Below are 24,554 nucleotides of genomic sequence, written 5' to 3'. Positions count from 1 at the left end.
AGAGAGGGAGTGTTTCTGGGGGACAGGGGAGGTATGGTGGACCTCAGAGTAATAGCTATTAAAACATAATAAGGTTCAATGGAAAAAGGGGACTGGGTGGAAGAGAGCATAGGGAGGAGAGAGGGGCAGAACCAGAGGGAGAACAGAAGAAAGAGAAAGGAGATTCACTAGAAGAGGGGAAGGAATCTCTAGGAATTGTCAGAGAATTGGGTTAGGGAAAGACCTCAGTGGGTCTATAGGGGCAAATGTAGTTGAGAACCCTGTTGGGAGCGATGCCCTTGAAACCGTCCATTATTAATGATATTATTATGGTTAGAATTAAGTATGACTAGGTTCATGGAAAAATCCCATCCAGCTGCAGAAGACTAGTACAAATCTGGTGATCAAGATGAATAATAATATGATAAAGTTCTGACCTTGCTGAGAAATACATCAAGATACCCAGTGTGATGACCTGTAACCTTTCTGAAATACCAACATCCTGCTGACCAATAGATTTGACAAACCTGTGATCTGTCAACATCAGCTGATTCCCTGAGCACACGAATACTGTGTCCTTGGCCTGCATATATGATTGATACTTCCCCCCTCTCTCTGTTACCCCTGTTATGGTATAAATTCAGCCTTGGGGAAAAATAAAATTGTTGCCTTGATGATCAGACTCTTGTCTTGGCGTCCTTCTTTCTGTCTCTTGTCCACCATTCTCTTCCAGATACCCTCAGCCCCGTCGTTGACAAATAGTGCCCAGCATGCAGCTGTTTGGAGGCCTCTTGGAGGAGAATGTCGACCACCGTGAATAGACAGGCCTGTCTTCCTTGTTTGATAGAGCCTTTGCTCTCCCTTGGAGCCTTTGTTCCACTGCTTCTGGCAACCATGGACTGCCCGACCTTGGTTCAGAGGCTTGGTGTGTATTTCTCCCCGGATGACGCAGATCTCAGTGGTGTGTGATGAGAAAAGCATTCTATAGTCAGCTTTTATGACAGAACTCAGGGAGTCACTCAGGACACGAAGAATAGGGTTAAGAAAAAAAATTAAAGAAATGCCTAGATTTTGTAGGGAATATTTGCCCATAGTTCCCCCAGGAGGGAACAATTGATACAAAAGATAGTGCAGAGTTAGTGATTATTTTATAGGCCAGCTAACCCTGTTGCTGAAGTCTGCCCTCTTTAATGAATAAAATTTGTATGCTTTTTGGGTTTGAGGTTGCCTCTCCCTGCATGGATGAGCAACCCCACATACGTGGATTGAAAACTTTATACCCTCATGCTATTGCAGTGGTCACTTTGTTAATCTGTGCTCTGTGGGTGGCACTCCTGAGGTAAGGCCACTATGGGGTCTTAAAATATGTTGGTCCATTGGCCAGGAACTGCACTCCCCCAGACCACAATTGGCAAAGAGATCGGAGGTAAGCTTGAGCAAATCTATGTTTTGTGTTCTGTGTTACTTTCTGTTTTGTCTCTGTGTCATGTTGTCCCATCTTTGTTTCATGTTGTCTTGTGTTGTCTGCGTCTGCTGTCTGAAGTGTTCGAGTCCCTTCAGAGGGGGGTACAAGTACCCCACTGGAGAGGGTTTAGAGTCCCCTTGGTGGTCACTATGGGTCCTGTGAGGGGCTTATGGCTGTGACAGGCAGATGTGCTAGTTGTCACAGGCCACAGGCCCTAAAGGATGCTCTAGGAGGAGAAAGGAATCTAGAGTACACTCTAGAGTCCTGTTGGGAGGTGGGATCAGATAGTCTACCTCATCCCAGAAGCAGCTAAGGTTAAGCAGCAATTTGGGCCAGGTACTGAAGGTATCAGGCATCTTTGGAAATCACTTATAGGAAACCTTGTCTTGGTCTTATTTGTCTACTTTGTTTCCTGTTGTATTGTCATGTCTTTTTGGCTTTTGTTTTGTTTTTGAGCTTGGACTGATGACTGTGTTTGAAATCATGGAACTGTTTTGTTTGTCAAGGAGTTTTACTTGGTACTCTTGGTGCTTAACTTGTAAATAATTTGCTTGAGAGAAATTGTTTTCTGCCAGGGAGCTTTGTCTTTGTCTCTTGAGCCTCCTCCCCAAGTACAGATGCCCCTCCCTTTGCTTCCCTTGACCAGTGTAGCTGCTGTTAACAGTTCATCCTTCATTGAAGGACTCCAGGCAAGTGAGTGACCCTGTCTGAAACAGGCATTAACAAGAACCTGAAAGCTTTGCCTTGGATCCTGAAGAAAGGATATCCCTGTTGCTTAGACATTCACAGCTTCTAAGGAAGGGACAGCACAGAGTGAGGAAGTGTGGGGCTAAGGGTGGCAGGAGAGCAGGCCTACTAGTAAGCAAGCTGCAGGCTGAGCATGGGCAATGTCACAGCTCAGGCCAAATCAGCGTAAGAGGAGTTTCAAGGTGATGAGCCCAGCTGGGGCTGAAGCTTTAACAACAAAATGATAGTGGAGAGTTAGTGATTATTTTAAAGACTATTATGAGACTTTTGGCCCTGAAAAAAATTCCAGTCACTGCTTTCAATGGCCAGACCTTCAACACTTGCTCACAGAAGGAGAGCATTCATTAAGAGAAGTTCTTTGAGGGAGCCTGCCTTATCTGCTGGCCCTATTCCACAACAGGAGTTGGTCTCCAGCACTAAGTCACCTTCCCCGGTAGTCATCATTCACATAGAGAGTGCCTCTGATCCTATCCCCACAACAGTCAGTTCCTGTCCCTGTGGTCAAAATGCCCCAGATGGGGGGGGGGGGCAGGGGAGACCCTAAAGTAGTTTCAGAGAGTCTGCAGCAGACTGGGAGGAACTTGGTTTTGCCAGACAGAACAGCTTTACTCTAGGATGATAAGAGGAGACAGTCTTGTCACCGGCTCTTCAGCTTACTCCAACTGGAGGCTGTGGCCAAGGTCAGGGTCAACATTTTCTTTTCCATGGACCTCTAACCAGTGAGACAGCTTGGTGAAGGACTGCTACTCAAGTCCTGGTATTCAAAGGCTGTAGTTCTTCTAAAGGTCAGTACTCCAGTGTTAGCAATCTCTTTATTGGATATAAGTGGTAGGAAGCCCCACCCAACTGTGGACACCTGCCTCAGTAATGGCAGCAGAAAGAGTCCTTATAGCCAGTTATCTCTAACTATAGCTTACTCTCTGATACCTGAGGCTTCCCCTGGGCAAGTCCCCCTTCAATACTCAGATGCTCTTTTCTCCTGGTCTTTTGGCTCAAGGTTGCCAGGAGTGTCTGACACTCTGGAAGAAACACCCCCCCTAAAGTGGATGAGCCATACAATTCTTTTTTCAGTTGCTTGGCATCTAGCACCCAGGTCCTAACCATCTCTCCATCCTTTTGTAATTAGTTCTTACTGGAAGTCTAGTGTTCTTCAGAGGCTGGGTCTCTTGAGAGGCAGAACCACCAAGCTGACACTGAAGGGGAGTACTTAAGGGAGAATCTAAGTCCAGAGAGACAGCTGGTTACAGACGCCAGCTGCCCCCTCTGCTCACCTTTCTGTTTTACAGGCATAAAGCTTGCACTCATTTTTTGCACTGGCCTTTTTGTCCCAAGAAAGCTTCCTCATCTAGCTGTGTGACTGAATGCTACTTGTCACCTGGTCTGGTTGTTTCACCAGGCCACCCCCTAGCTTTTTTGCCTGGCTTCTTTCCCCTGTTCTTAAGAATTTTATCACCTAATACAATGTATTGTTTGACTTATAATACGTCCCGTCCTACTAATATGCATTTTCCAGATTCTCATTGTGAAGGTTCTAATTCTAAAATAAGGGGATGGTGCATCCCTCTAAATATTAAATTTACCTCTGCTGGTCAAAATCAGGATTGGACACATTGATATACCTGGGATCTTAGAATGTTTCAATCAGGTGCTGATACAGGGATTGATTATATTTACCATAAAATTGTTCAAAGAACCTGTACATCCCTACTCCCCGGCTTCTGGGCACTCACCCCAAGAAGGAGCACATGGAGGCACTGAACACTGCACAGGGCACACGTGACTTCATCTACAGCCTGCACTCCACTGAGAGGAGCTGCTTGCTCAAAGAGTCCATTGCTATCGCACAAGAAGAATTGGAAGCTCTACCACCCACTCCAGGACAGCTGAGATATGTATTCTTCTACGATGTGATACCTTTTGTAGGGTTTGGCTTTCTGGATAATGCAATTATGATTGTTGCAGGAACCCAAATTGAATTATCTATTTGATTTATTTTAGAATTTCAACAGTGTCAATCAACATGTTATTTTTTTTACGTATCAACATATTATTTAATTTTCAGTTTTTGATACTGTACTGAATTGGACTTTGCTTATTTCTGACATAACATGCATGGGATACCTATGTATGTTTTTTTTCCCTGACGGTTAAAATTCAATGCTGAGGTTTCTCCAAATTATTTAAGATGTTAAATATCAGTTAAAATTGTAATTATCTGCCTGGTGGCATCCCTTCTGTGATATTTCATGGTAAACATTGACAATTATATAAATTCATTCAATATTTAAACTTCCACATCTATCCAAAATGGAGCAGTGTTTTAAGTATATCTGACTATTTTAATTTTGACTCACACTGTCTTTAAGAGTCAGTGGTTAATCAGGAAGAACATTTGTCTGGTCCCTCTTTTACATAAACCATACATGCTAACAAGTGTACTTATTTCTGATTGGCTTTTTACCTTTAATTTTCCAACTTTGGGCAATAATAGTGAATTCTGGTCTTTGAGGCAAAGGTAGTACGTGGCTACTTTCTGTGTCTTAGAATATGGTTAAAGAAAGCATGACAAAGGTCAGAAAAGGCTTAGAAAAGAGAAAATGAGAAAGGGAAAAAGCTGAAAACTGGTATCAAAATTGGTTCTCCACCTCCCCTTGGTTGTCTACCCTGCTTCCTTCTCTGTTGGGCCTCCTATTAGGCCTTCTTTTGGTCATATCTTTTGGCCCTCGGACATTTAATCGTGTAACCAGCTTTGTTAAACAACAGGTAGATAATATGGCAGCAAAACCTATTCAGGTATATTATCATAAGCTAGCTATGGAGGATGCTTTGATGATGGCCAAGCTCACCTACACATCTCTTTCCAGCCCAGGAAAGAACATTTTTGTCCTTCAGCCAAATGAGGCCAACATTCTTTTCTGCCTGCTGTCCTGATGCCTTTGCTGAAATATCAATGAATTCTCACCCTTGTGTGTGGAGCTGGACAGTCAATGATGGGTAAGAGTGTGATATATTCACAAATAAAGCACCTAAGACAGGAGGGCTGCCATTAGCTGCTTCCTTATACCATGACAGACCCTGGCCACAAGATTCTCTTGGCCATGTGACAAATATCACTCCAACCTAAGACATATGCAATTCCCGAGGGGCTCATTCCAGGACAGCACAGCCATTTAGCCACCTTTTCATTTGACTACAAGGAAGGAGGAGATGTTGGGAGTGATGCCCTTGAAACCCTCCATTATTAATGTTATTATTATGGTTAGAATTAAATATGACTAGGTTCATGGAAAATCCCCAGCCAGCTGCAGAAGACTAGTACAAATCTGGTGGTCAAGATGAATAATAATATGATAAAGTTCTGACCTTGCTGAGAAATACATCAGACGTCAAGATACCCAATGTGATGATCTGTAACCTTTCTGAAAAACCAACATCCTGCTGACCAATAAATATAACAAACTTGTGACCTTTCTAACATCCTTCAACATCAGCCAATTCCCTGACCACACAAATACTGTGTCCTTGGCCAGCGTGTATATTTCATACTTCTGTTACCCCTGTTATGGTATAAATTCAGCCTTGAGAAAAAATAAAATTGTTGCCTTGATCAGACTCTTGTCTTGGCGTCCTTCTTTGTGTCTCTTGCCCCCCATTCTCTTCCATGTACTCAGCACCCCTCTTTGACAGAACCCTAGGAGTAGGTAATATGGATGCTGAAATAGCCACTTCCTGTTGCCAGGAAGGGCACCCAGTGGAGGGAGGAGGACAGCAACTCACCCCTTAAACCTACAACCAAAAATAGGTCTTGCTTACAAGATGGTCAGGGCAAAATAGAGCAGAAAATGGGCGAATGGTCAAACAACGACTCCCCCAAACTGAGACACACCCCACTGGCAAGAAAAGGTTCCTACACTGTTAATGATACTTCGTTATGCCTGCAGAGAGGAATCTACCATAACTGTCTTCTGAGATGTTTCATTAAGCAGCCAATGGAAAGAGATACAGAGATTCACATTGAAACATCAGATGAAGCTCAGAGAGTCTTATGGAAAATTTGGGACAAGGATTAAGGAACATAAAAAAAAAAGCAAAAAAAAAAACAGGGACTTCACAACAAGACCAACAGAGTGAACGAATCTGGAATCTTGGAGGCTCCTAGAGTCTGAATCACCAACCACAGAGTGATCACGACTCCGCTTACATCACTTAGCTCTACGATATAATCCTGTGCTTTTACCACAGGATAATCTCTCATTTACAAAAGAGAGAGAGAGAGAGAGAGAGAGAGAGAGAGAGAGAGAGAGAGAGAGAGGAGGGAGAGAGAGAGAGAGAGAGCTGAGCAAGGAACAAAATTGACATGATAATGAGGATAGAAATCCCTAAGGCCTCAAACCTATCATCTAAAGAATTACAGGAAAATATCTTTCTCCAAGATTGATACACCAATTCAGTCATCACTGAAAACAAACAAATACAAGTAGCTAACAATTCCTTTTTTAGAAATAACAGAATTTTCCACAGTACAAAAGGAAAATATACAGGGGTCTAGGAAATCAAACCATTAGGGTGAACAGATCTGAAGAATAAATTAAAGAATATTTGCAAAACCTGCATTTTTTGTGTAGTTGAATACATATATAGTAAAAAATTAACACATATTTTATTCTATATCAACATCTGTGTAGAAACAGTAGGGATAAAACATGGATCAATTTGTCATCAGATTGATATTGGCAGAATGTACATGCTGGAGATGATCACTATGACAGATAATTTCAGAAGCAGATACACTGTTAGGCTAGTTTGCTATGCCTTTTCCAGCTGGACAGTCAAAGGATATGGCAGTAACAAGTGGGACATTTGGGGTGTTTGAAAAAATTGGCAGTCTTTATGACCTCTTGTATGAAAAATGAAGTGAATAAAAGTGAAAGGTATTACGTGAAAAGTTCATAAAATCTGAGGATAATACGTGGCTTTACAATGAAAGTGAAAAATGAGAAAAAAAACTCCATGAATTATAGTGAATAAAACCTAATCTTGTAAATAATTCATGGGTTTCTGCATAACTTGGCTCGAGACTGACAGAAGAATGGGTGTCATGGAATTTGATGGTAGTAGGGATCTATTCTAGGTACTTTAGGAATACTGTTTGAGCAAGAAAAAGGAACACTAATGATGTCAATTTCAATAATAGGAAGAGCTTCTTAAACAGCAGACATATGTAATTATTATCTCTTGTGTAAACTTGTGAAACACAGCCAGCCACTTGATAAATAGAAGCTTAGCTTTTGTCTTATGTTCTGTTGTCTTAGTTAATTGTCTTTTGCTATAAAGAGATATCATGACATGTAAACTTATTGAAAATAGAATTCATTTGGAACTTCCATATAGTGTACAGCAAGCAAGGAGGAGTGATAATGGAGTAGGAGCTGAGACCTTACATGGAAGGACACAACTGACAGAGACAAATTGGGGCGGGGGAGCAGAGAGATAGAGGCAGAGACAGAAAGACAGAGAAAAAAAGGAAGAGGAAGGAAGGAGGGAGAGAATGAGGGATGAATGGAAGGAGAGAGCGATGGAGGAAGAGAAGTAAAATATAAGGGAGAATGAGGAGAGAGGGGTACAACTGGAAATGGCATGGTTTTTTTGAATTTTTCCTTTTCATTTATTAGATATTTTTTTATTTACATTTCAAGTGTTATTCCCATTCCCGGTTTCCCGGACATAAACTCCCTATCCCAACCCCCTCTCTTTCTTCTATAAGGGTGTTTCCCTCTTCATCCACTCCCCCTTCTACCCCACCCCCTGAAATTCTCCTAAACTGGGGGTCCAACCTTGGCCAGATCAAGGGCTTCTCCTTCCATTGGTGTCTAACAAGACTATCCTCTGCTACATATGCAGCTGGAGCCATGGGTCATTCCATGTATAGTCTTTGGGTAGTGGTTTAGTTCCTGGGAGTTCTGGTTGGTTGGCATTGTTGTTATTATGGGGTTGCAAGCCCCTTCAGCTCTTTCAGTCCTTTCTCTAATTCCTGCAACGGAGATGTCCCATTCTCAGTTCAAAGGTTTCCTGCTAGCATTTGCCTTTGTATTGGACATGCTCTGGCTGTGTTTCTCCACAGACATCTATATCAGGTTCCTATTAGCATGTACTTCTTAGCTTTATCAATCTTATCTAGTTTTGGTGGCTGAATATATGTAGGCCACATGTGGGACAGGTTCTGAGTGGCCATTCCTTCACTCTGTGCTCCAAACTTTGCCTTCATATCCCCTCCTATGAATATTTTTCTTCTCCCTTTTAAGAAGGAATGAAGCATCTGCACTTTGGTCATCCTTCTTGAGTTTCATGTGGTCTGTGGATTGTGTCTTAGGTAATATGAGCTTTTGGGCCAATATCCACTTATCAGGTGATGTGTGTTTTTCTGTGATTGAGTTACCTCACTCAGGATGATATTTTCTAGTTCAATCCATTTGCCTATGAATTTCGTGAAATCATTGTTTTTGTAGCTGAGTAGTACTCCATTGTGCAGATATACCAAATTTTCTGTATCGATTCCTCTGTTGACAGGCATCTGTGTTCTTTCCAGATTGTGGCTATTATAAATATGGCTGCTATGAACAAGTGGAGCATGTGTCTTTGTTTTATGTTGGAGCATCTTTTGGGTGCCCAGGAGAGGTATAGCTGGGTCCTCAGGTAGTACTCTGTGCAGTTTTCTGAGGAACCTTCAGACTATTTTCCAAAGTGACTATACCAATTTGCAGTCCCACCAAAAATGGAGGAGTGTTCCTCTTTCTCCACATATTTGCCAGCATTTGTTGTCTCCTGAGTTTTTGACCTTAGCCATTCTGATTGGAGTGAGGTAGAATCTCAGGGTTAATGCCCATCCACAGTGACATATGTCCTTAGACAATATCATACCTCCTAATCTTTCCCAAACAGTCCCATCAACTAGCATTAGAATATACTGATGTGCAATTTTTGTTTTGTTGAGGACTCAATTGAATCATGTGATGTTTTTTTCTGAAACCTGTCTTCTGGGGGAATATTTCACTGAGGCAAGCACATGAGAGGATGTTTGTCTATGTCCAGACATGAGGTGTTTTCCTGAAAGCTGTCTGGTAAAAGGACATGTGATATCTTGTTGGAACAGTAGCTTGAGAGGATATGTGATGTTTACAAATGTTAGAAGTATAATGCAACAGACAGTGGCCAATGCTCTGACATAGTTTCCTTGCTGGTCTTTTTTGTGTTTTGTTGACATTGATCTTTGCTGACTATGACATTGCATTGGTTGACCTTACTTTCTTTGCAGATCTTCACTTGTTGTAACTTTGTAGAAAGAAGCACACCAAAGAAATTCTGGTGGCTTTCTGAGTGCTTCTTGCCATTTTGGTAATCAACAAGGCAGTGCTGCTGATTTATGTTTGCTGCTTTGGTAGAGGACTGTACTGTAGAGAACAGAAAGTGAAATTACCCCAAAGACCTAATTCTAAACAGGTATGTGTTTCCCCTTTCCTATTAACAATTTTCTACCCCTATCTACAATATGTAACTCTATGGGAGCCATTCTCATGTAAACTACTACATTTCACTCCCTGGCCCTCATAGGCTTCTGGTCATATCATAATGAAAAATGCATTCAGTGCAAATTAAAAAATCCTCACACTGTCAATTCAAATTAAAATCACCATCCAGGAATAGTATAGCTGTGTTTTGAGGTGGAATTTTGTTGTTGAAAAATATAAAAATAAAATGAATAGTTGTCTATTTCCCTGATCAGTTCGCACCGCAGTGTCCCAAGATATCTGCTAGATATCTTGGCGGACACACATCTCCGCCACACACTTTCTTACACTCAAACCTTCATATAAAAGAACACACAACACAATAATCTTTGACCCAATTGGTAAGATATAATTACCCACTTAAACATACAAAGCCCGGTACCATCTATCCCTTAGGAACATTGATAGCAACCTGTAAATACACAGAGCAGAATCTTAGCATCACCTGCCATAGCTTCTCCCCTCTCTCTCTCCTCTGTCTCCTGTCTCTTCCTTTCTCTCCTAGTCTCCTCCTCTTCCTTCAAACTTCTCTCCCGCCCATCCTTCCTTCTCCTCCAATGATAGGCCTCCTTCTATCCTGTACCTGCCCCTCACTTGTACTTTACAAATTCAATGGGGAGGTGATTCTGGTGAAGTCACCTGAGTTCTGAGTCCTTGACTAGGCAGCTGTCCTTGGGGCAGTGGAATTAGCATCAAAATACAGATAACTTCAGGGCAAACAACAACAGAACTTTTTCCTGTTTTCTGATAAACTGTCAATTTGATTTCTAGAGTGGTTGTACAAGTTTGCACTTCCACAAGCACTATATGAGAGTTCCTGTGCAAAAGAAGCTCTACCATCCCACAAGGACATATGGTCAACTACGTTCGTAGCAGTTTCATTTGTAATAGTCAAAAACTGGAAAAAACTTGGTTGTCCCTTACCTGAAGAATTTATAAAGAAAATGTAGTTCATTTACACAATGGAGTACTCAGCTATTAAAAACAAAGACATCATAAATTTTGCAGGCAATTTGATGGAACTAGAAAATATCATTCTGAGTTAGGTAACCCAGACTCAGAAAACATGGATGGTGTGTATTCACTTACAAGTGTACATTAGCCATAAAACATAGGATAGCCACGCTATAATCCAGAGACTCAAAGAAGCCAAATAACAAGGAGGGCACAAAGGACAATGTTTTACTCTTCTCAAAATGGTAAATAAAATATATATTACAGATGAGTGGAAGGAAATGGGTGGGAAAGGGGTAGGGAGGGGAGCTTCATGGGAAATCATGTGTAGGGAGAGCAGGGAGAGAGACTAGAAATCAGCACTGGACATGGGCTCGTATCTCTTGGATGTGCCACAGACTTGGGATGGCGTGAGATCCCAAGGTATCCATGGGGAATACTCTAGCTGAGGCTTTAGGAGTGGGGAATATGGATACTGAACTAGCCACTTTCTGTAGTCAGGAAAGATACCCAGTGGAGAGATAAGGACAGCAACCCACCCACGAAATCCAATATCTGTCTTGCCTTCAAGATGTGCAGGGACAAAGAATAGAGATGAAAGGAATGGTCAACCAATGACTGCCATAAACTGAGAGCCATTTCAAGGGCAGGAACCAGTCATTGATACTATTAATGATACTCTATTATAATTGCAGACAGGAGCCTAGCATAAATGTCCTCTGAGAGTCTCTACTGAGCAGCCAGTAGAAAGAGATGCAGAAACCCACAGACAAACCATAGTTGGAGATCAGGGAGTATTGTGGAAGAATTGGAAGAAGAATTGAAGGACCCAGAGAGAACAGAGAGTCCATAGGAATACAGACTTGGACCCTTGGGGACCTCAGAGACTGAACTATCAACCAATGAGACAACATAGGTTGTCCCTGAATCTGTTGCCTGCCTGTGGATTCCATTCCCCTAATTGTGCTGGGATATTTTTATTCAGTGAGGAGGGATGTGCCTAAATGTGCAGTGACTTGATGTGCTGTGGAGGGGCATATGATACCCAGCTGGGGGTTTTCCTTTCTCAAAGAAGAGGAGGAGGGAAGTATGGGAGTTTGTCACAGCAAAGATCAAAACCTGATACCAACCCTTTTCTTGATTAATTTTTTGTGTGTAAAGACACCGTGATCAAGACTACTTATAGTAAGAAAGTTTATTTGAGTATAGTTAACAGTTTCAGAGGGTTAGTCCATAAGAATAGAGAGCAAGTGTAACAAGGAGGCAGGGAAGGTTTTGGATCAGTAGCTGACAGCTTACATGTTGACACAACAATTATGATGCAGAGAAAAAGAGCTAAAATGGAACTGGCATGGGATTTGAAATCTCAAAGCTCATCCACCCCAGTGACACACCTCCTCCAGGACATCACATATTACAATACTTCCCAAATTATTCACCAACTGTGGACCAAACTTTTAAATATATCAGTGTGTGGAGGCAATTATTATTCAACCAATCTCACTGTATTTAGTAAAAAGTACTAGAAATCACTTTAAAATTTATCTGATATCAAGGGAATGATGCTAGTATGTAATTTTCATCATTTAAATCTTTTTGTTGATTGTGATTATGTTTATGGAAATATAAATAATATGTGTGATGTGGCCCATACATATACAGCCACCCAGTTAGACAAGATGGATAAAGCAAAGAAGTGCAGGTAGACAGGAGCCGGGTGTAGATCTCTCCTGAGAGACACAGCCAGAATACAGCAAATACAGAGGCGAAGGCCAGCAGCAAACCACTGAACTGAGAACAGGACCCCCGTTGAAGGAATCAGAGAAAGAACTGGAAAGTTTGAGGGGGCTCGTGACCCCATATGAACAACAATGCCAAGCAACCAGAGCTTCCAGGGACTAAGCCACTACCTAAAGACTATACATGGATTGACCCTGGACTCTGACCTCATAGGTAGCATTGAATATCCTAGTAAGATCACCAGTGTAAGGGGAAGCCCTGGGTCCTGCTAAGACTGAACCCCCAGTGAACGTGATTGTTGGGGGGAGGGCGGCAATGGGGGGAGGATGGGGAGGGGAATATCCATAAAGAAGGGGAGAGGGAGGGGTTAGGGGAATGTTGGCCGGTAAACCGGGAAAGGGAATAACACTCGAAATGTAAATAAGAAATACTCAAGTTAATAAAAAAAATAAAGAAAATAATAATATGTGTGATAATGTGTGCATGACACACATGTGTGTGCATGTGGAAGACAGAGGACAACTTTGTAAAGTTATTTCCTTATACTCTGTTCCAAGGTCTAACTCAGATTTATAGGATTGTTGGCACACTGATAAAGATTTCTCAAATTAATAATATAGAAATATACTATTTAATCTATGGGTGGACTACAGTCACTGTCATTTTACATTTGGCCACCCAAAATTCTTTTACATTCAAACTCACCATTCTTAGTCATATGCCTCCTTGATTATGAAATTTCGTCTGCCAAAGTGAAAATTTCTGTTTTATCTGCACATATGTTACCTATGCATTATTCCCATATCCTAAACATTTTTTTTCAAGATTCCACTTTATTATGTAGACGATTAATTACTCTCCTCTGAGTGCCCTTGTTGTTTTCGGACATGTCTATAGATATTGTGCAAATTTGAGACTGTTAAAATTAACTTTATCTATCTTTTTAAAATGAATGTAAGCATTTTGAGAATTGAACAAGTTTCACAATCAATTGTCTAGTAGTTCTCATAGGTCTAGTACTGATTAATAAGTGTGATTTGAATTCATAAAGTAAGAAATGAAAGATAAAGAAAATCAGGGAATAGAGGCAAAACGGGAAAATTTCATTATCTAATTGCCTTCAAATATGTGCTGAAGAGAACTCATTCATGAGAGAATTTCAGCATGTTTTCAAATCATCTTGTTTATTCACATGGATCTATGTCACTCTTCATTTTTCCTTTCATCCCTTCTTCCCTACCAGGTGCTCTCCTTCCAACACTTTTTGTCTTTTCCTACATCTCTCTTTTCTTTTCCTTTGGTTGTTGTTTTACATATAAATACATACATATATATACATACATACACTCATTTGTACATATGTACACACACATGCACTTAAGTGTATAAATATAACTTTCAATTTTCATTTTTTTGTTTGTGTGCATATAGTTTCAAGGATGATTATTCTGCTTGACAACCAATTGATATGGGGCCCATCCTAGGGAATCCTCCTCCTAGCAGTCATTAGTTTCTTGGATCGTGTTTCTAATTTTGGATCATACACAATTTCCCTCCTTTAATGTTAACATGTCCACTGATATTTCCATTGACCTGGTTTTGTTCCAGTGGCCATTTCTAAGAGATACTATTTTAATGCTAACTTCCTAATGTTTTGATTCCTACAAGCCTTTTGCCCAATCGTCTATGTTTCCGGAGCCATATATGGTGGAACTGTTGTGTAGATGTATCTAGGGACTGGTTTCCACATGATTATTGTTCTTTGTACTGTATCTAGTTGTGGTTTTCTGAAATGATTTGCATTTACAGTAAAGAGAGTTTTATTTGATGAGGAGTGTTAGGTATATTTATCTGTGGGTAAAATGATAAGATTTAGGATATAGTAAGAAACTATGTTCTAGTAAATTGGTAATAGATTCTCAGGCCCAAGATCTCACTAGGTTCAGGAAATTGCAGCATTTTCTCATACCAGAAATAATTTACCTCCTGTTGAGTGGGGCTTAAGTCCAATTAGACAGCTGGTGATTACCACCACTTATTGTGATTTTGACACAATAAGTTTCCATACATTATTGATTTTTTTAAAGGTTTTACAACTGAAGGTGCTTCTGATTGATGCTAAAGATATGTCTTTTTTTTTACTCTAAGTTATAATGAAATGATTTATTCTAATCATTTTAACATGATTATAAAATCAAGAAAAGTGATTTTCCAGTTTTGTACATTACATATGTAATACTAATAAAAATCTAATAGTGAATGATCTTTAATTTATTTTATTTTTTATTAGATAATTTTTTTTACTTACGTTTCAAATGTTATTCCCATTCCCGGGTTCCTCTCCATAAGCCCCCATCCCCTAACTCTCCCCCATACGGGTATTCCCCACATCTGCCTTCCTTACTGTTACACCCCCATATTCTACTGCACTAGGGGTCCAAACTTGGCAGGACCAAGAGCTTCCCATTCCACTGGTGCCCCAACAATGCTATTCTCTGCTACATATGCAGTGAAACTCTGGTTGGTTGGCACTGTTGTACTTACGGGGTTGTAAGCCCCTTCAGCTCTTTCAATCCTTCCTTTAATTATTCCCCCCAAGTGGGTCCTGTTCTCAGTTCAGTGGTTTGCTGCAAGCATTGACCTCTATATTTGACATGCTCTGGATGGGTCTCTCAGGAGAGATCTATATCTGGTCTCTTTCAGCATGATTTTTTTTAGTTTCACCAATCTTATCTACTTTTGGTGGATATATATATATATATATATATATATATATATATATATATATGTCACGTGTGGAGCAGGCTCTGAATGGCCATGGCCATTCCTTCAGTCACTGCTCTAAACTTTGCTTCCCTATCTCCTCCTATGGAAATTATTTCCCCTTTAAAGAAGGAGTGGGAGCATCCACATTTTGGTCATCCTTCTTCTTGAGCTTCTTGTAGTCTATGGATTGAATCTTGGGTAATTTGAGCTTTGGGGCTAATATCCACTTATCAATGAATGCATACCAAGTGTGTTTTTTCTCTGAATGGGTTACCTCACTCAGGATGATATTTTCTAGTTCATTCCATTTGCATATGAATTTCATGAAATCATTGTTTATGATAGCAGATAGTTCTCCATTGTGTAGATGTACCACATTTTTTTGAATTCATTCCTCTGGTAAAGGGCATCTGAGTTATTTCCAGCTTCTGGCTATTAACAATAAGTCTGCTATGAACATAATGGAGCATATGCCTTTGTTGTATGTTAGAGCATCTTTATATGCCCTGGAGGGGTATAGCTGGGTCCTCAGGCAGTGGAATGTCCAATTTTCTGAGGAACTTCCAGACTGATTTCCAGAGTGGTTGTACCACTTTTCAATCCCACCAACAATGGGTGAGTGTTCCTCTTTCTCCACATCCTCACTAGTATCTGCTGTCACCTGAGTTTTTGATCTTAGCCATTCTGACAGGTGTGAGGTGGAATCTCAGGGTTGTTTTGATTTGCATTTCCCCGATGACTAAGGATGTTGAACATTTCTTTAGGTGCTTTTTGCCCATTCATTAATCCTCAACTGAGAACATTTTGTTTAGTTCTGTACCCCATTTTTTAATAGGGTTATTAGGCTCTCTGGAACCTAACTCCTTGAGTTCGTTGTATATTTTGGATATTAGCCCTCTATCAGATGTAAGATTGGTAAAACACTTACCCAATCTGTTGGTTGCTGTTTTGTCCTAATGACAGTGTCTTTTGCCTTACAGAAGCTTGGCAGTTTTATGAGGTCCCATTTGTTGATTCTTTTTTTTATATTTTTTTTTAAGATTTATTAGTTTTTTATTATACAAGTACACTGTCACTGTCTTCAGACACACCAGAAGAGGGCACCAGATCTCATTATAGATGGTTGTGAGCCACCATGTGGTTGCTGGGATTGGAACTCAGGACCTCTGGAACAGCAGTCAGTGCTCTTAACTGCTGAGCCATCTCTCCAGCTCTAAGTTGTTGAGTATTGATCTTAGAGAAGAAGCCATTGGTGTTTTTTTCAGGAAATTTTCCCCAGTACCCATATGTTCAAGGCTTTTCCACACTTTTTCTTCTATTTATTTGAGTGTATCTGGTTTGATGTGAAGATCCTTGATCCACTTGGACTTAAGCTCTGTACAGGGTGATGAGAATGGTTTGATTTGCATTCTTACACATGCTGACCTCCAGTTGAACCAGCACCATGTGTTGAAAATACTATCATTATTCCATTGGATGGTTTTAACTCCTTTGTCAAAGATAAAGTAAACATAGGTGTGTGGGTTCATTTCTGGGTCTTTATTTCTGTTCCACTGATCTATCTGCCTGTCTCTGTACCAATACCATACAGTTTTTATGACTATTGCTCTGTAATACTGATTGAAGTCAGGGATGGTGATTCCCCCAGAAGTTCTTTTATTGTCGAGGATAGTTTTAGCTATCCTGGTTTTTTTGTTATTCCACTTGAATTTGCAAATTGCTCTTTCTATATCTCTAAAAAATTGAGTAGGAATTTTAATGGGGATTGCATTGAATCTGTGGATTGCTTTTGATTAAATGGCCATCGTTACTATATTAATCCTGCCAATCCATGAGCATGGGAGATTTTTCCATCTTCTGAAATCTTTCTCAATTTCTTTCTGCAGAGACTTGAAGTTCTGGTCATGCAGATCTTTCACTTGTTTCGTTAAGGTCACACCAAAATATTTTATCTTATTTGGGACTATTGTAAAGGGTGTCATTTCCTTAATTTCTTCCTCAGCTTGTTTAAACTTTGAGTAGAGGAAGGCAACTGATTTGTTTGAGGTAATTTTATACCACAACACTTTGCTGAAGTTGTTTGTGATTTTGTTACTAGAGTAATTGTGACTTCATAGAAGGACTATGGTAGTGTTCTGTATGTTTCTGTTTTGTGGAAAAGTTTGGACAGTATTGGTATGAAGTCTTCTATGAAGGTCTGATAGAATTCTGCACTAAACCCATCTGGTCCTGGGCTCTATTTGGTTGGGAGACTGTTAATAATTGCTTCTATACCTTTAGGAATTACGGGGTTGTTTAGATGGTTTTTTTGTTTCTGATTTAACTTTGGTACCTGGTGTCTGTCTAGAATATTGTACATTTCCTCCAGATTTTCTATTTTTCTTGAATATAAGATTTTGTAGTAGGATCTGGTGATTTTTTAATATCCTCATATTCTTCTGTTATGTTTCACTTTTCATTTCTGATTTTGTTAATTTGGATACACACTCTGTCACCTCTGGTTAGTCTGGCAAAGGGTTAATATATCTTGTTGATTTTCTCTAAAAACCAGCTCCTGGTTTTGTTTGTTCTTAGTATAGTCCTTTTTGTTTCTACTTGGTTGATTTCAGCCCTGAGTTTATTTCCTTCTTTCTACTCCTCTTGTGTTTATTTATTTATTTTTGTTCTAGAGTTCTGTCAAGCTGCTGACATATACTCTCTCCTGTTTCGTTTCACAGGCACTCAGACCTTTGAGTTTTCCTCTTAGCACCCCTTTCATTGTGTCCTATAAGTTTGGGAATGTTGTATCTTCGTTTTCTTAAATCCTTAGAAGTCTTTAGTTTGTTTATTTCTTTCTTGACCAAGTTGTCATTGAGTAGAGCATTGTTCAACTTCCATGTATATGTGGGCTTTCTGTCATTATTGTTGTTATTGAAGACCAGTCTTAGTGTGTGGTGATCTGATAGGATGCATGGGATTATTTATATTTTCCTGTATTTGTTGAGGCCTGTTTTGCGAACGATTATATGGTCCATTTTGGAGAAGGTACCATGAGGTGCTGAGAAAAAGGTATATCCTTTTGCTTTAGGATGGAATGTTCTATAAATATCTGTTAAATCTATTTGTTTCATAACTTCTGTTAGTTTCTCTATGTCTATGTTGAATTTCTGTTTCCATGATGTGTCCGTTGATGAGAGTGGGGTGTTGAACTCTCCTACTATCAAACTCAGAGTTTAAATCAACCAAGTAGAAACAAAAAGAACTATACAAATAACCAACAGAACCAAAAGCTGGTTCTTTGAGAAAACCAACAAGATAGATGAACCCTTAGCCACACTTACCAGCGGACACAGAGAGTTTGTCCAAATTAACAAAATCAGAAATGAAAAGGGAGACATAACAACAGAATCAGAGGAAATTAAAAAAATCATCAGATCCTACTACAAAACCCTATATTCAACAAAACGTTAAAATCTTTAGGAAATGGACAATTTCCTAGACAGATACCAGTTACCGAAGATAAATCAGTGGAAAGGCTTCACTCCTTCTTTAAAAGGGAAACAAGAATACTTTTGGGAGGGAATAGGGAGGCAAAGTTTAGAACAGAGGCTTAAGGAACACCCATTCAGAGCCTGCCATAAATGTGGACCATACATATACAGCCACCAAACTAGATAAGATGGATGAAGCAAAGAAGTGCAGGCTGACAGGAACCTGATGTAGATCTCTCCTGAGAGACACAGTAGAATATGGCAAATACATAGGCGAATGCCAGCAGCAAACCACTGAACTGAGAATGCGATCCCCCATTGAAGGAATCAGAGAAAGGACTGAAAGAGCTTGAAGGGGCTTGAGACCCCACATGTACAACAATGCCAACCAACCAGAGCTTCCAGCGACTATGCCACTACCCAAAGACTATTCATGGACTGACCCTGAGCTCCAACTGCATAGGTAGCAATGAATAGCCTAGAAAGGGCACCTGTGGAAGGGGAAGCCCTTGGTCCTGCCAAGACTGAACCCCCAGTGAACGTGATTGTTGGGGGGAGGGCACTAATGGGAGGAAGATGGGGAGGAGAACACCCATATAGAAGGGGAGGGGCAAAGGTTAGGGGGATGTTTGCCTGGAAACCGGGAAAGGTAATAACAATTGAAATGTAAATAGGAAATACCCAATTTAATAAAGATGGAGAAAAAAAAATGAAGTGGGAAAAAAATTCTCTTTCTATTATCATGTGAGGTACAATGTGTACTTTCAGCTTTAGTAAGTTTTCTTTTATGAATATATGTGCCCTAGCATTTGGATTATAGATATTTAGGATTGGTAGATTTTTCGTTTGATTAATATGAAGTGTCCTTGCTTATCTTTTTTTTTTTTTTTCTTTTTTTTCGGAGCTGGGGACCGAACTCAGGGCCTTGCGCTTGCTAGGCAAGCGCTCTACCACTGAGCTAAATCCCCAAACTCTTGCTTATCTTTTTTTAATGACTTTTGGTTGTAAGTTGGTTTTATTTGATATTAGAATGGCAACTCCAGCTTGTTTCTTTGGGCCACTTGCTTGGAAAGTTGTTTTCCAGCCATTTACTCTGAGGTAATGTCTTCTTTGTCCCTGAGATATGTTTACTATATGTTGCAAAATGCTGTGTCCTCTTTACATATCCAGTCTGTTAGTCTATACCTTTTTATTGGGGAATTGAGTCCATTGATGTTGAGAGATATTAAGGAATAGTGATTGTCACTTCCTGCTATTTTCATTGATAGAGGTGGAATTATGTTTGTTTGTCTCTCTTTTCATTCATTGCAACTAAGAATTATATTCTTATTTTCTGTACAGTGTAGTTTCTCTCCTTGTGTTGGAGTTTTTTATCTATTATCCTTTGTACGGCTGTATTTGTAGAAAGGTATTGTGTTGATTTGTTTTTGTCATGGTATATCTTGGTTTCTCTATCTATGTTAATTGAGAGTTTTGCTGGATACAGTAACTTGGGCTGGCATTTGTGTTCTGTTAGGGCCTGTATGACATCTTCCTAGTATCTTGTGGTTTTCATAGTCTCTTAAGAGGTCTGGTACAATTCTTATAAGTCTGCCTTTATATGTCCCTTGACCTTTTTCCCTTACTGCTTTTAATATTCTTTCTTTGTTTTGTGCATTTGGTGTTTTAACTATTACGTGATGGGAGGAATTTCTCTTCTGGTCCAATCTATTTGGAGTTCTGTAGGCTTCTTTTATATTTATAGGAATCTCTCTCTTTAGGTTAAGGAAGTTTTCTTCTATAATTTTGCTGAATATATTTATTGGCCCTTTAAATTAGGAGTCTTTACTTTCTTCTATACCTATTATCCTTAGGTTTGATCGTTCCCTTGTGTCTTGGATTTCCTGTATATTTTGTGCTAGGATCATTTTGCATTTTACATTATCTTTGACAGTTGTGTCAATTTTTTCTCTGGTATGTACTGCCCCTGAGGTTCTCTCTTCTATCTTTTGTATTCTGTTGTTGATGCTAGTGTCTACATCTCTTTTTCTCTTCCTTGATTTTTCTGTATTCAGGGTTGTCTCTCTTTGTGCTTTCTTTATTGTTTCTATTTCCATTTTCTATTCCTTCACCTGTTTGATTGTGTTTTCCTGTAATTCTTTCAGGGATTTTTATTTTTCCTCTCTAAGCGCTTCTACTTGTTTATTTGCTTTTCCCTGCATTTCTTTAAGGGAGTTCCTTATGTCCTTCTTAAAGTCCTCCATCATTATCAAAAAATGTGAATTTAAATCTAAATCTTGCTTTTCCAGTGTGTTTGGATATCCAGTATCATCTTTGATAAGAGAACTGGGCTCTGATGATGCCAAGTAGTCTTGGTTTCTGTTGCTTAGTTTCCTGTGCTTGCCTCTAGCCATTTGGTTGTCTCTGCTGTTTGCTTGTCTTAGTGTTTCTGAGAGTGATTTGACCCTGCTATAGGCCTCTGTGTCAGCACTCTTGTAGAACTGATTTCCTGCTTTCTTTCAGCCTTTTCTGAGTACAGCTGCTCTGATTTCAGGTGTGTTGGTGCTCCTGGAGACTGTCTTTCAGCTGTAGCTGCAGGCTGGAAACAAAGGGTCCTGCCCCTGATTGCTCCTAAGTCCTTTCACCCAGGGGGCACAGTTGGCACTAGGTGATTCCCTCTTGTGTCTGGAATGTGGACAGAGGGTACTATCCTCTGAGTTCTCAGGAGTGTCAACATTTCTGAGGTTCTGGCTTTCCCCCTGTAGAATTTGGGTACAGGGAGTTATTTGTCCAGTTTGATTCTGTCCTGGGCACAGACCAGTATCGTGGGTGCGAAGGTTTACTGTTCCTATATTTCTGTGTGGAGAGGCACTGTGCATTTTCCCCTTGGACCAGGGATATGGGCACAGGTGTGCAGATGTGGCAGTCTGTCCTACAGTCTCAGGATGTCTGCACTCCTGGGTGTTCAGCTCTCTTCCCCATGGGATTTGGGTGCAGGAAAGATATGTCTTAATGAATAAGAATTATAGCTACTGAGTTCAAATTTCTATAACCCATAAACAAAACTGAAAAACTAAAAATAAATAACCGACTATGACTGAGTATGTGGCTGTAAGCCCACAACAGGTGGTTTCTGGAAGCTCCTTGTGCAGCCAGCCTAGAAATAAGGCAAACATCATAGTCAGTGAGAAAAGTGTAAAAAAAAAAAAAAAAGCCATCAGAGAAAGATAGACAGCAAACTAAAGATGAATAACTTCATGAATTCATCAAAATAAAACCTGAAACAATTGTAATTTAATAAAACATTAAATTTTTATAAAATGTAACAATTTCTCTTTTTGTAAGAGAAAGGCCATGCCAGCTTACAAGGTAATTTTACTGTCTCTGTGCCCTCTGGTTAGTCTGGCTAAGGATCTATTTATCTTGTTGATTTTCTAAAAGAACCAGCTTCTGGTTTTGTTGATTCTTTGTATAATCCTTTTTGTTTCTACTTGGTTGATTTCAGCCCTGAGTTTGAATATTTTCTGCTGTCTACTCTTCTTGGATGTATTTGCTTCTTTTTGTTCTAAAGCTTTCAGATGTGCTGTTAAGCTGGTAGTCTGTCCTCCGTCTGCAATTTCTTTATGGAGACACTCACAGTTATGAATTTTCCTCTTAATACTGCATTCCTTGTGTCCCATACATTTGGGTATGTTTTGCCTTTATTTTTAAATTCTAAAACATTAATTTCTTTCTTATTTTTACCCTGAATAGCTTCCATGTATATGTAGGCTTTCTGTTTTTGTTGTTGTTGTTTTTGTTGTTGTTGTTGTTGAAGACCAGCCTTGGTCTGTTGTAATCAGATAGGATGCATGTGATTATTTTAATCTTCTTGTATTGTGTCTTATTATAACATCAATTTTAGAAAAGGTAGCATGAGATGCTGAAAAGGTATAATTTTTTGTTTTAGGATGAAATGTTCTGTCAATATCTGTTTATTCCATTTTGTTCATAACTGTATTAGTTTCACTGTGTGTCTGTTTAGTTTCTGTTTCAATGACCTGTCCAATGGTGAGAATGAGGTGTTGAGGTCTCCTACTATTATTGTGTGAAGTTCAATGTGTGCTTTGAGCTTCTGTAATGTTTCTGTTACAAATGTGTTTGCCCTTGCATTTGGGGCATAGATGTTAAAAATTGAGAGTTCATCTTAGCAGATTTTTCTTTTGATGTGTATGAAGTGTCCTTCTTTATCTTTTTAAACAACTTTTGCTTGAAAGTCTATTTTATTGGGTATTACGATTGCTACTCCAGCTTGTTTCTTGGAACGTTTGCCTGAATTTTTTTTCAGCCTTTTACTTTAAGGTAGTGTCTGTCTTTATCTCTGAGGTGTTTTTCCTGTATGCAGCTAAATGCTGGGTGTTGTTTGCATATGTAGCCTATTAGTCTATGTCTTTTCGGGGAGGAATTGAATCCATTGATATTAAGAGATGTTAATGACCAATGATTGTTTCTTCTTGTCATTTTTGTTGTTAGAGGTGGAATTATGTTTGTGTGGTTCTCTTCTTTTGGGTTTGTTGTGAGAAAATTAGTTTCTTACATTGTCTTGGGAAGGGGGATAAGATTTTAAATGTAAATAGATAAAATAACCAATAAAAAGTTAATTTTATAAGAGGAATAGTTATTAAAAATCTGTTTGGAATAGATGTTCCTGTGTGTGTGTGTGTGGTGGGGGGTGTTGGCAGGGCTATGTGTGTTCTGAAATTTTCTAAGTTAATATTGCCCGACTTAAGGAATATTTCCTAGAACGATGCATATATGTATGATTGTGATTTGTTATGAAAGTTGTTGCACAGTAAGATGGCCACTCCAACCTACTTTGTTACAGCATAGAAATGATTCTTAGCACAAATAATACACAGAAGATGCATTTGCCAAGTGTTTTTATCCACATGGTGCCAAGATCTCAGGTGTTTGAGAAACATTTGAATTGCTGAATTTTTTTTAGTTTAATTTGAATTCTATGATGCCATGTATGTGCACTGCTCCAGCAGTTAAGTATTAATGGAAGAGATTTATAGAGTTCTAAATAGGTAGATGATCAGGGAAAGCACTTTCCTTTAACATTTTGAATTGTAAATACATTTTAAAAAATTCTTTCATCTCTGAACTTCATAAGGCAGCTGGAGAGGGAAGCTTGCAAGGTGGCATGCTAATACACTGATATTGTGGAGTCACTCTAAAGATTTAATGGGGTTATAACATTTTGTGTATCTATAGATGGAAAGAATTAATCTTGGAAATACATACTTAGTCAAAAGCAGTCAGTATTACTGCCATGGTAGTTAATTTATCATGAAGTACCTGTCTAAACACATCAGTGTTAGGATTCTAAAAACTTATTCTAAAGGCAGTAAGGATTTTTAAATGCTTTTTCACTTTCTGTATAAACTGTGATTGTAATTTTTAGGTATATAAATAGTTGTTATAATTCTGGTAGAAGTATTAGAATACTTAGAAATGCACCAAAGCTTCTTTTCTTATTGAGAGATTACATGCATAGTTTAATTTCTGTTCTTAAAATACTAAGTATCACAGGCTAGTGGTGAATTCCTTTAATTCTAGCCCTTGGAAGGCAGAGCCTAGCTTATTTTTGTGACTCTAAGAGGCCAGCCTGATCTAAAGAATGAGTTTTAGGACTTCCAGGGGTTCAGACAGCAACCCTGTCTTGAAAAGAAAACCACCAAAAACCAAACAAAAAGACATAAAATAAACAGGCAACATTAAAACAAAACCAAAACAAGAAACCAAAAATATCAAGTGTTCCATATTATCCAGAGACTTATTGTATTATTTATCATGTGACTAAAACCTGGTGATTAAGCATACTATTATTCAATTAATTCTGAATTT

Source organism: Rattus rattus, chromosome 3 (assembly GCF_011064425.1).
Source record: "Rattus rattus isolate New Zealand chromosome 3, Rrattus_CSIRO_v1, whole genome shotgun sequence".
Lineage (NCBI taxonomy): Eukaryota > Metazoa > Chordata > Mammalia > Rodentia > Muridae > Rattus > Rattus rattus.
This window is presented reverse-complemented; position numbering follows the sequence as displayed.